Source organism: Poromitra crassiceps, assembly GCF_964638095.1.
Source record: "Poromitra crassiceps genome assembly, chromosome: 12".
Taxonomy (NCBI): Eukaryota; Metazoa; Chordata; class Actinopteri; order Beryciformes; family Melamphaidae; genus Poromitra; species Poromitra crassiceps.
This window is the reverse complement of record NC_139632.1, coordinates 40,056,794-40,070,139: the sequence shown is the minus strand read 5'-3', so window position 1 is coordinate 40,070,139 and position 13,346 is coordinate 40,056,794. Positions and strand designations below refer to the sequence as shown.

The following is a 13,346-nucleotide window of genomic DNA, read 5'->3' as shown; positions in this document are numbered from 1 at the left end:
TGGTGGGGAGGGGAGGGCGGTGGTTTGTGTTTTGGTTGTTTGTTTGTATTGTAATTATTATTTCGTCTATGTCTGAATGTGTTCACTGGGGGGGGGTTAATAAATACATTGTTGGGGGGAAAGAGAACATATGTGAATCCTTCCTGTCAAACTTGCATGATTCATGTACTTTCTCTTGAATTGTAAGTGAAAGAAAAACAATGAAGAAGTTATCTGGAAGTCAAAAATGATGTCTTGGACTATTTTCAATAATGAAGATTGATGTGGCAATAACCAATCAGCCCAAGGTATTTCTCTCCAGCTGATCCCAATCACCTAATCAGCGTAGTATATCAGGGTCCATGTTTTACTCTGTTTGCTATGTGCTGTGTATGTGCCATGTGTCATTCTCAGTTGCTGATCATCATCGCTGAAGCAGTTGTTTTCGCCCCACCTCCTCCCCTGACCACCACCATCGTCATGACTCCTGATTGAAGAATTCCCTATGGGGGATTTCCTATCCTATTCTTCACTGACGACGCCCTCTCATCCTCTCAGGAGAGCGTCATCATATCATGGAGTCATACGCCAAAATTAATTTGTTGTATCATTAAAGCTTGTTATACTTTCTACTAGTCTCTCATTATTGAAAAGAGGATGAGGAAAAGGAAAGCCAGACAGTAGAGCAGAGAGGCCTACTGATTAAGCAGCAGTGGCGGCTGGTGAGATTAAATTTGGGCGTTTTTTTTTTCTCTTTTGCCCAAAACGCCCAAATCTCATTTTAAATTAGCATTAGGATTAGACTGTTGTGATGTCATTATTCAGTTTTAACCATCAATAATTGTTCCTTTTCTCATTATTTCATTTCTCAGAGTAAATACTGTATATTTATTTCGAGATTTTTGTCAATTATTTGTGCTGTTATGGTTATAATTAGCCTTGTTACTCACTTCTACACTATCTTAGATTGTGCTACTTATGGATGGCATGGAATTAAGTGAAAATAGATTATCCCCCCTTTTTGCTGGGGACCCCACTCTGAAAACCACTGGCTTAGGCTAGAAGGTTTCTGGATTTATCTCTATGCATTAGGCTGCGATTACTATTTATATAAATCTATTTATTCACATAGATTCATGATATATTATGGTATACAGCCTACCTGTGACATCAATGTTTTGATTAATCTGCGCCAGTACCGAAAATGTAGCCTATTACTGCATGACTGATCCTATGATGTCATTGTAATCACACTCGGGTGTGCTTTCACAAGACAGGTGTTGTCCATTCAATCAGCCCACCTGTCTTTATAATGGCTGTCTTGCACGGTTTGTATGATACTTGACAAAGTCTATGGCCGAAACTGTTGTCAAATAGCGTTAAATTACACTTTATTGCATCTGGAACCAGAGTGTGCCTTCCCCTGCACTATCAACATACTCGTTTAGTTACATTCCAATTCATCAACTTTGGAGCGTTATTTACCCCCCCTTCCCGACATGCTAGGTTGACATGCTTCATCCCAATCGATTCCTTATTTCTTCTACTTTCATATGGTATAAAGATCACCACTCAAGCTTTAAAAATGAGCTCGCTGTCAGCCATCGATTTACAGGCCAAATTCAGTTAAAAATGTGGGAATTTAAGGTTGCGGGTTTTATTATAAAAAATTACAGCATCAAACTTCAATACGACAAAAATAGCGCTGCTCGGTGAACCATTTCCACGCCGAATTTAATAGAAGGCCCGGGTTACTTGAAATCAATTGACTTACTTGCATATCCATGCCGTCTGTAATGGAACTGCTGCAGCCGAGACGTTGCAAATATTCCAGTTTTCTGACATTGCAAATATCCCAGTATCGTGCACCGCAAGGCTCCCGCAACTGGAAACTCGTTTTGGGTCGTAATCCAATGCAACGACTGTCTGGCTTGTGAACACTTACTGATTGATAAAAAGTAAATAAAAATAAGGGGGAAATATAATATGCTGCTACTGTCGTCAGTAAATGTCGTAAATCATTCCTGTCAGGTCATCACAGGCAGCAAAGTGGATTTCACTTCCTACTTGATTCAGCGTGAGAGACCAGTGGACGATACAATGTCAATCTTAGCAATCTATCCAACCAACAACCAATTAGGTTTCACCTGGTTTCACCAGGCTAAGGGCGTGTTCCGCTCCAGCTCAATCTGATTGGTTGGAAAACACATCACTCTCACGTGTTCTCTGTGAATTGCAAGTGTTTTTCAACCAATCATATTTTTTCATTAGATAAATTACCAAATAAATAAACGCCCACAGGGCGAATGTTTTTTTACCTGCCTACCCCAGGCTGGGGCCAGGGCCAGATTGACTCCTGTCTGCATAGAGCACTCCTTTCCATCAGTGCCCTACAGGTCACTGTTGTTGAAGCATTTTAAGAATATAATGAATGAAAAAATTAGCGTCTGCACATAAGAAAAAACACATTTGATTGATATTTTATTATAAAAAAAAAATGAAAAATGAAAAATGAAAAATAAAAAATGATAATAATTTTTTATATAAAATCCCCAATCTAATAGAGGAGGACCATCCTCCTATGCCTCACTGGAAAAACCTCCTTCAATATATATATATATATATATATATATATATATATATATATATATATATATATATATAAATATATATAATTTTGTGTGTGTGTGTGTGTGTATTTATTTATTTATTTATTTTCATTTCAGAAAGGTAGTTTCATGCCTCAGTGAAAGACACCAGTTAACGTTAAGTAGGCTGTAGAATCCAGCTCCGTCGTTACTCCCTCCCTACGGTCGGTCGATCTTGTGTTTCTCGTTGTTTTTACTTCTCTTACCACCCACCATGACCAATATGCCTTACTCTTTCAACATCGCATCGTGTCTTTCACAGCACAAATCTACAATAAACAGGCCATGTGATTGTGAAGCCAACCTGGGGAAAAAAAGAAAAGAAAAATCTTCCTTTCATTTTTAACGTCTTTTCTCTGGCAGCGCTGTGGCATCCTAGATCATGCTGTCAAGCCGGCATCCAAACTACACATACAGAGAGTACATTTCAGATGAGGAGTGTTTTGGGGAGATTATTTTATGTCATCTTTGAGACACCCCAGGTTGAACAAAGCGCAGCGGGCGTGCCAGAGACTTGAATTTTTAGTGAGCATAACTTCTCTTGATACACAGATCACCCAGAGAGGGAAAACACTGTGGTCTGACTTGTATTAAATCTAAAAATATAAGCATAGAGACATCCTTGCACTCCCCGGGAGGCTACAGGTCAAATATACATCAAGTTTATATTTGTAATGCATTTCTACATATGGCCTCAATCTTAGAAAGGGAGGACATTGTCATCGTAAGACTTGGAGCATGGACGCCTGTTTTAATAATTAAACCTCCCTGTTGGACTGGCAGAGGTGTTGTGCATTCTGCCCTTTGCATTGATCTTGTATATCTTCAGCCATTGTACTGTATTGTGTTTTCTGATTCAACCCAAACTGAACTGATTAATAATCATTGCTAGGTAAAAACATGGTACTAATACTGTTGCCATTGCTGCTACTAATACTACTATGACTGCTACTATACAAAGTACTATAATAGTGTTTGAAAGCACCCATTCCTAAAAACAGTGTTCTGCATGCAGTGAAAATATGTTATTCTCGCCTCTTTTTCTTCCCCCTATTTCTGCACACTGGTACCCTACATACACATAAATTGTAATGATGATGATGATGATGATGATAATAACAACAACAACAACAACAACAACAATAATTATTATAATAATAATGCAAAAAACAGCTGACAGCAGCAATAATAGCAATAATATTTACAGCCTAGTTTATTTTTTGTCACGTCCGTCCGTGTGTCTCTCTCTCTCTCTCTCTCTCTCTCTCTCTCTCTCTCTCTCTCTCTCTCTCTCTCTCTCTCTCTCTCTCTCTCTCTCTCTCTCTCTCTCTCTCTCTCATTTATGGGACGTGGTCCTTGGAAATGGTGGGCCTTGAGTTACAAAAGGTTGAGAAGCCCTGCTGTATCTAACACAAGGCCATTTTAGGACCTCTAGGTGAAAGCAGCAAACTTAGAAATGCTGCTTCTCTACCCAATTCCCCTTTGTGCAGTGAGAATCCATAGCCAGCAGGCCCTACCTGTTATTAGTGACCCAAAGTACAATGGTGACACATTTGGTATTGTTATTACACTCTGGAAATGGCTTCTACACCGTTCTTCCGTAGTAGCCTTTTTACATAATTGTCCTGCTCCAATATTTTTCTGTCCTCTCCGTTTCTCTGTCCTCTTCCTTTTTGTCCCGTTCAAAAAATTACTCCGTCCTCTCCCGTTTTCTGTCCCGCTTCAAATATTTTTCCGTCTGCTTCCTTTTTCAGCTCCACTCCAAATGGGTGCTTGTGCATCAAACTGCGGCCTTCTGCATGTGCGGCAGCACAAAACGGTGACGTGGTCCAGGTCTTCCATCCTCTTGTGGGTAAGTGTCTCCAGAGTGCCACTGGGCATTAGGCCTGCAGTATGTTGTCGCCGGTTCAGGCTTGATTGTCTGGGCTGTGAGCAAGAGTCGTCCAATTTACAGTATAACCTCAGCAGGGAAGGATTTATGACATCACTGATGCTGTCTATGGCATCATTAGTGGATATGACATCATCAGTGATTTCATTACTGATGATGTCACAAGTCTGTGACATAGTGCATCTGACATCATCAGTGATTCAGTGATTTATGACATCACTGATGATGCTACCAGTCCTACTTAATAGAGCTCAACAGTTACATGCCTTTTTGTGACGTTTCCAGCCCCGGAAGTCAGTTCCCTATTCATTTTCTCCATACATTTAGAAAAATCCTTAACGAGTTTTAAGGCGAGAGGTGTGTGTGTGTGTGTGGGGGGGGGGGGGGGTATATATTTGTTGTTGTTGTTGCTCCATCAGAATAAACATTCGGTCACTAATAAACATTATGGTCACTCACGATTCAGTAGGTCACAGGTTGGCTTGGTTTCAGGCTTAAAACTCATTATATAAGGATTTTTCAAAATGTCTATGGAGAAAATGAATGGGAAACTCCCTTCCGGGGCAAGAGAGATGTCACATGACTGTTGAGCTCTATAGCCTCAGCAGCACATTTATAATGTTGCGTAAGTGCTTCTGTAACATATAATCACTGATCATGATCAGTGATGTCAGTGAATTTATGACATCATCAAGACGTCATAAATCACTGATGATGTCACAATCATGTGACATCATCAGTGATGTCATAAATCCTTCCCAGCAGAGGCTCTAAGTAGGAAGGCATGCTGACACTGTTGCAATGTCGAACTCTGGAGAGCAAGCCTTTGAGTATGGCTTCTTGCTACACATAAATGAGGAGGCTGCTTTGGCAGGGGCACTGAACGAGTACCTGTCCTCCCGCAGCTACATGGCTGCTTTCAGCCTTTCCAAGGCTGACCTGAAAGTCTTCGGGCTCCTCCACCGCGCTCCCGCTCCACAACATGTCCACGCTCTGCGCTGGTACAGACACATAGGAGCCTTGCAGCAGGACCTCAGCCCAGACAGCATGAAGGGAAGGAGGGTTCAGCCCCCTTGGTCTCCACCAGAAGGAACAACTGTTCCCCAGCTACGGCTGTACAACAGCCTGACAAGAACCAAGGAGTTGTTTGTTCCCCAGAATGGGAATAAAGTGTTATGGTACTGCTGCGGACCGACTGTGTATGATGCATCACACATGGGACATGCCAGATGCTACATATCTCTTGATATACTCCGAAGGATATTGAGAGACTACTTCAAATACGATGTCCTCTACTGCATGAATATCACAGACGTAGATGATAAAATCATCAAACGGGCAAGGAAGGACTACCTTCTGCACCAGTACAAGGAGAAGCAACCAGAAGCTGCCCAGATGCTGCAGGCGGTGACAGCAGACCCAGATAAGAAGCAGATGCTGGAAAGGCTGGACGCTGCGGTGTCTGATGCCCTGCAGCCACTGCAGGCCGCCGTGGAGAGCAAAGCAGCAGCTGGGGTCATCAAGTCTCAGGCCCAGCAGGTGCTGTTGGAGCAGAGGTCTCAGGCCCAGGTGCCATTGGAGCAGGCCAACGACATGCTGGCGGACTGGTTGGATCACCAGTTTGGGAGTCAAGTCACCGAAAACTCAATCTTTTCCATTCTCCCAAAATATTGGGAGGCAGAGTACCACAAAGACATGGATGCCCTGAACGTCCTCCCTCCAGATGTTCTCACCCGGGTCAGCGAGTACATGCCAGAGATTGTGGCTTTTGTGGAGAAGATTGTCTCAAATGGCTATGGATATGAATCAAATGGTTCCATTCACTTTGACATTTCAAAATTTGATGGCAGTCAGCAGCACTCCTACGCCAAACTGGTGCCTGAAGCAGTTGGTGACCAGACGGCTTTACAAGAGGGAGAGGGGGACCCGAGCATCTCTGCAGACGGGTTAAGTGAGAAAAAGTCCCAAAATGATTTCGCCTTGTGGAAAGCCTCCATGCCCGGAGAGCCGTCGTGGGACTCTCCGTGGGGGGAGGGGCGGCCTGGGTGGCACATTGAATGTTCTGCCATGGCTGCCTCTGTCTTGGGAGAGTCCATGGACATTCATGCAGGAGGGTTCGATCTCCGGTTCCCCCATCATGATAATGAGTTGGCTCAGTCTGAGGCTTTCTTTGAGAATGATCACTGGGTTCGCTACTTCCTGCACACGGGCCACCTGACGATCGCAGGCTGCAAGATGTCTAAATCTCTGAAGAATTTCATCACCATAAAGGACGCCTTGGCAAAGAACAGCGCTCGCCAGCTGCGCCTGACTTTCTTAATGCATGCCTGGAAAGACACTCTGGACTATTCTCCCAACACCATGGAGTCTGCTGTCCACTATGAGAAGTTCATGAACGAGTTCTTCCTCAATGTCAAAGACATCCTGCGCTCGCCCACTGGTCTCACTGGTCAGTTTGAGAAGTGGGAAGCGGCGGAGGTGGACCTTAACAACTATTTCTATGAGAGGAAGTCTGCTGTCCACGAGGCTCTATGTGACAACGTGGACACTCGCACAGCCATGGAGAAGATGAGAGCGCTAGTCATAAAGAGCAACAGCTACATCGCCAGCAGGAAGATTGCCAAGCTGCATCCAAACCACCTGCTGGTGGAGAGCATCGCTGTGTATCTCACTCAAATGCTGAAGACATTCGGTGCCATTGAAGGGACTGAGGCCATCGGCTTTCCAGTGGGAGGAAAAGGTGAAGACATGCATCTGGAGAGCACAGTGATGCCATACCTGAAAGTGCTGTTGGATTTCAGAGAAGGTGTCAGAAAAATTGCCAAAGAGCATAAAGTGAAGGAGTTGCTGCAGTTGTGTGATGTGGTCCGTGACGACACGCTACCTGACCTGGGAGTCCGTCTGGAGGATCATGAAGGCCTTCCTACAGTGTTGAAACTGGTGGATAAGGAGAAACTGCTGAGGGAGAGAGATGAGAAGAAGATCGGAGAGAAGAAAAGGAAGAAGGAAGAGCCTGCCAGGAAGAAACAAGAGCCAGAGATGGCTAAGCTGAAGGATTTAAAGTCTGATGTCTCTGAGCTGAAACAATCTATGGAGCACAACAACGCTGTCATAGAAGAACTTAAAAAAGAACACAAATCGCTGAAAGAAGAAGTTGTTCATATGCAAGCTGTAACAACCACCTTGGCGAATGACATAGAAGAACTTAAAAAAGAGAAGAAATCGCTGAAAGAAGAAGTTGTTCATATGCAAGCTGTAACAACCACCTTGGCGAATGAAAATGCAAAACTCAAAATGACGCTACTGGATCTCCAATGTAGAAGCGTGAGGGACAATCTTCTAATCATGGGGATAGAAGAAGGAGAGCAGGAGACTTATGAAACGTGGGAGTCCCTGGCGAGAGGATTCATGCAGGAGCTACTTGGAATCCCGAGGGGAGAGGTTCAAAATATCCAGCTGGAGCGGGCCCACAGGCTTGGGCAACGTAAACAACAAGGTCAACCGAGACCTCTTGTTGTGAAATTTACGAGCTCCAAACGTAAAGACCAAGTCCTCGCTCTGAGCAAAAAATTGAAGGGTACAGGCTTCTCCATGTGTCAGCAATATCCAGCAGAAGTGGTTGAGAAGCGGCGCGCGCTTATTCCAATGATGAACTCCTTGAGACAGCAGGGGCAAAAAGTCCGCCTGGTGGTCGATAAACTCTATGTGAACGGTGAACTGAGTTGTTATGAAATGTGACACACAGCAGGAAAGGGGAAGACACTTCCCCACTCCACACTGGGCTTTGTTTTGTTTTTATTTGAGACTTTACTTGGACAGACAATGCATGTTGAGTTTGTCCTCCTAACCCTGTTTGTGTGGGATACTAACCCCGCCCATGTGAAGTGGAGAGCTCCTGCCCAGCTGCTAGTCATTAGGACTGATTAGCCTGAATTGGTAATCAAGCGATTTGATTGGTGTGCTGCTTGATGGTGTCTCCTATAAAAGCAGGCAGCTCAGACTGGCTGCCAGAGAACCTTGTCATCCTCACTCGGAGAGAGCTGTGGACTGGTGCTGTGGAGCTGCTGGCTCCCATGAGCAAAGGAAAGTGGATCATTTTTAATACTTGTGGCCTGGACTGTTTTAACCCTGACCTTTTAATGAAGAGAGGGACCTGTTTTATGAAGAAGATTGTTTTGAGTGTACATTGGACTAACCATTCTGCTGCAAGTGGATTAATTCTTTTGAGGACTCAGCCTGGTGGGAGGAGGAGCCATTTATGTCCAGAAGAAGAGCGGACCTTCCCCTATCTACCAGCCAAGGCCTATTGAGAGCCAACCGGACCCAGTTGGCTGTGGGCCTGGAACGCGGCCTGGACTCAACCTACTTCGCACAATTTCAGAAATAAACTGTTAAACCTTCTCTGGACTTGCTGTGGTGGTTTCTAACTGGTCACTCTTAGAACCCTTTTTATGCTGTTTTGCAGCTCATATCTTAACAGAGTGACAAATAAACATCATGTATCAACCACAGACTAAAGAGATCGGCGGGGTGCGTGTGACCTCACCTATTGGTTTATGGACCGTAGACTAAGCTTTCATTTACTGCATATGAAAAAAAAACAATACTTACTTTTCATCCATTTAAATAGATAAGATAAGATAAGATAACGGGGTGGCTGTAGCTCAGCGGGTCGTCCACTAATCGATTTGGATAAAAGAGGTTGGTGGTTCGATTCCCGGCTCCTCCAGTCTGCATGTCGAAGTGTCCTTGGGCAAGACACTGAACCCCAAATTGCCCCCGTTGGTGTGCCAGCACCCTGCGTGGTAACCTGCCGCCATCGGTGTGTGAATGGGTGAATGTACCTACTGACTGTAAAGCGCTTTGGATAAAAGCGCTATATAAATGCAGGCCATTTACCACTTACCATAAGATACAAGATACATTATTAGTGTCATGCAACAATGGTGGTAATGGTTTGGTACAGCATGGTCGCTCAGTTCCAATGCAAAGAAAGAGACAAGACCAACACAACACAAATAAGACATTACAGCACACACAGAGAAAACATACAAGCAGGGGCAGTTGAGTGTTCTGACTGCTGTTGGAAAGAAGCTGTTTTTGAAGCGGGTGGTTTTGGTGGATATGGCCCTATAGTGCCTTCCAGAGGGGAGGAGCTGGAAGAGATGGTGGGTTGGGTGGGAGGGGTCACTGGTGATTTTAGCTGCCCGGTTAGAGGTGTGTTTTTATGAATAATGAGTTGACTGGAGAAAGGTCACACCTGATGATCATGTTGGAGACTTTGGTGATGATCTGGTCCAGTGCATCCTGTGTTAACTGTTGGAGCTCTATAGTTTATATTGGGACTGAGAAAAGGCAAAATGGACTGCATTGATTTGACGTGTTTTGTGTTCATGTTTCTGTTCTGCCATCATGCGTGCTTACCCACAAGGGAGAACTTGAGTTTTTTGTTCCGTTTTGTTTGTCCTCAGCCTTCTGAGTGATGTCACTCGAGCAATTGTGATGTCATCAGTGAGTGATGTCATCAGTGATGTCAGTCAAGCATTTTGACGGTTGTCAGTCAGTCAGCTTCCTTCCGACCTTCAGACAGAGCCAGATGTAGGTCGACAGCCAGCTGCCTGGCAAAACACAATGCATTTTGAATTTGTATGGGCCCAATACGAGTCCACTTGTTTTGATGAAATAAATAAAATTTGTAGGATATAGAAGGGCAAATTATTATGGTGAGTGACTTTAACATTGCTCTTAATCGCACAGTCGTTTTTTAATCCAAAATGTTCTGCCAGCAGGGAGCTGGCAGAACCTGCCACAGGGTCCAGAGCCCAGCTGTAGCGTGCTGCGTCTGTCTCCACCTTACCCAGACCCCTGACCTTGACCTCTCACCCCTGCGGCTTGGCTCTCTTTCCCTCTCTTTCACTGGATCATCAGCTGTTTCCCACAAACTGGGAAGGCCAGGAGTCTCCCATCCTGTGGGCCTGAGAGATGCTGCCTGTGTACACATCGAAGTACATGGACACACACACACCCCGCAGGCAAGATGGCCGCCCACACTCCCCTCCTAAACTGGCAGAATTACTCCCCCATAAACTAACATATCTTTGCCAATAAGTATGTAACATACAAAATAAAACAACCCGTAATATCTTAATTTTATGTAGAATGCATAGGCCATGTAACTGTTTAGTTAAACTTGCATTCTAGGAATATTGTGCTCTAAAGATGACGTTAGTGGAGTCAAGACTGTTTCGTCCTTAAACCCACATAGGTTGCGCCAGGCGTAACCTATGTGGGATTCGAAATAACGCATCCGAGATAGAAACGTCATGAATATAGCCACGTTATAAACAACAAACTAACGCTGGTGATCCGTATGGAAACAGTGTTACTCGAAATGGTTAAAAGTTATATCAATTTGGTCATTCAGTGGCATTTTACTGCCATATAACATAACTAACTAGCGGCTAATATTAGCCAGAGTAGGCAACTAGCGCTGAACCGGAAGAACAAATACGTTTGCGTTGAACGCGGAAGAGAGAAAAAGTGGGCGTGGTGAATAAGGTGAATATACCACAATGCAATGCTGCCGTGTTTACCAAAGAAGAAGAAGAGTGAGGTAGTGTCCGAAACTTGTTTGATCTTTCCCCAAAGAGTTCGCTATAAATAAACACTACATGGGGAAAAGTGAGTGAGTGAACGAGCGAACCATTCCGAACTCTGTGATTATGTCCTCTTTTAAACAGACACATTTGAATACGTCTATGCAATGACACACACACACACACACACACACACGCGCGCACACACACACTCTCTCTCCACCCATCCCCTCACCTTGAGCCGTGTCCGTCACACACTGTCCATGTCCAAACACACACGCCCAGCAGGGCCAGTGAACACAGGATGTGTGTGATGGGGTGATAGGGACTCATCAGACACAGTGAAAGTGAAAGAGAAGGAAGAGCGGCCTCATCACTGTTGGGACTGGAGAGTGCTGCTGACGACACTGTGTGAGTGAGTACAGGACAGAGGAGCAGAGTGCAGGACATGGGACAGTGTGTTCCATGGCACATGCAGAAGGGGTGGGGGACAGTGTCAGGTCAAATACAGTCAATCTATGGTGTCTCAATTAGTAGGAATGGGACATTCATTCTCCGCTGCGCAAGAGCCACCTCCAGATTTTGTAATCTGCCTGTACAAAAGGTTGGACCCAAAGGCGCAGGAGGCGGACAGAAGAGCAACGTTTTAAAGCCTTTTACTGACACAGAATGTCCAAAACAACAGCGCTGCAGGTTCGAGTCCCCACAGGTAGGAATAATGGGCCTCCTCGGGGAAACCTGGCATGGACTTTGCCCCACGCTGGGTGGAACTCGGGTGCTGCTCTCTTCAGCACCCTGGAAAGCGCTCGATGTGGACGGGACTTCAGTACTACAGTACTGGAAGCACTAGATGGCTGGCCAGTTATAGATTTAGGATGAAAAAATGTCTGTTTTTACATGAAAATGTTGCCCATAGTGAAGCTTCAATATCGTGTGGAGGTGTAAACCTGGTACTCATTGGTCTGGTCTGACCCCAAAGCTGAATGAAACAGTAGAAGACTATTTCAGATACTGTTTGCAAAGCATCTGGTTGCAGCCATAGTCAGAGGAAACCAAGCGGCAACCTCCGTCTTGGAAACACGCCAACGTGGAATACTGCACTGGGGCGTCCGGGTAGTGTAGCGGTAGATTCCCTACCAACACGAGGGTCGCAGGTTCGTGTCCACGTGTTACCTCCGGCTTAGACTCAGCTCTCAGTCTTAATCCGTTTCACTACTGTAAGACTGAGAATATTACTATTTAAATATTTTCATAACGTTAGGTGGTGCTGTTGGAAGCCTTGCATCGGAGAGCCAATCATGAGCGTTGTGTGCGGGCCTGCTTTCTGGGAGCAGTGACGCTCATGCAGAACCGGTGCTGTCGCGTTTGCAGAGAAACATATGAATCACTTAGAAACAAACATAACCTGTTAATAGGACGTGTTTCATCCGGCCCCGGCGGCTAGAGGTCTTTCCCCCAGCGATATGCCCGACTCCCGAGGCTAACGTTACAGAGCCTGCTGTCTGATGACTTCACAGCGCTTCACAGTAGCAAGCGGGCCACTTCCGGGTAGGACAAATTATTGTAAAATAAACAACAGGTATAAACTCTCTTTGCAGCACATCAGTGTCTTGCTCTATATTGGAACTATGAAACATTGCATTGCCGCTACCAAATAAAATTCTAATAATAAATGTAGACGTGTCTGCTGCCGGCCGTTCTCGCCGGGCTCTGAACCAGATTTGGAACAGTAAATTCCCAGACGTTTGATGGTTAGGTGGCGCTGTTGGCGCCGCTCACCAAACGTCTGGGAACCGAGACTACCTCCGGCTTGGTCGCGCATCCTGGCTGTGCCTGAGGGTGGGAAGCCAGATTGAGGGTATGTGTCCTGCTTGCTGCACTAGCGCCTCCTCTGGTCAGTCGGGGCGCCTGGTCGGGGTGGAAGGGAACTGGTGGGAATTGCGTGATCCTCCCACGTGCTACGTCCTATACCGGTGAAGCTCCCCCCTGTCAGGTGAAAAGAAGCGGCTGGCTACTACGCATCTGTCGTAGGAAGCCAAAGCGGCTGCAGTCAAGTACGTTACATCTTGCCTCCGAGGTGGTTTCACTGTGCATTCCATTCCCTCTCTTGCCGTGGCTGTCTGCAGCACTATAGCGTTCGGGTGTCACATGACCGTTGAACGAGGCGAACGTTCACTGAAGTATAAATACAACACCATGAGCGACACTTTCTTTTTCGTCTGCGACCCTGTG

General features: G+C 45.2%; 1 pseudogene across 1 annotated transcript; it reads left to right on the top strand.

The window, feature by feature from the left end:
* Positions 1–5,319: 5,319 nt before the first annotated feature.
* LOC310786223 (cysteine--tRNA ligase, cytoplasmic pseudogene) lies at positions 5,320–8,256 on the top strand (annotated as a pseudogene). The gene has a single exon. The product of its transcript is annotated as a cysteine--tRNA ligase, cytoplasmic pseudogene (transcript).
* The last annotated feature ends 5,090 nt before the right edge of the window (positions 8,257–13,346 follow it).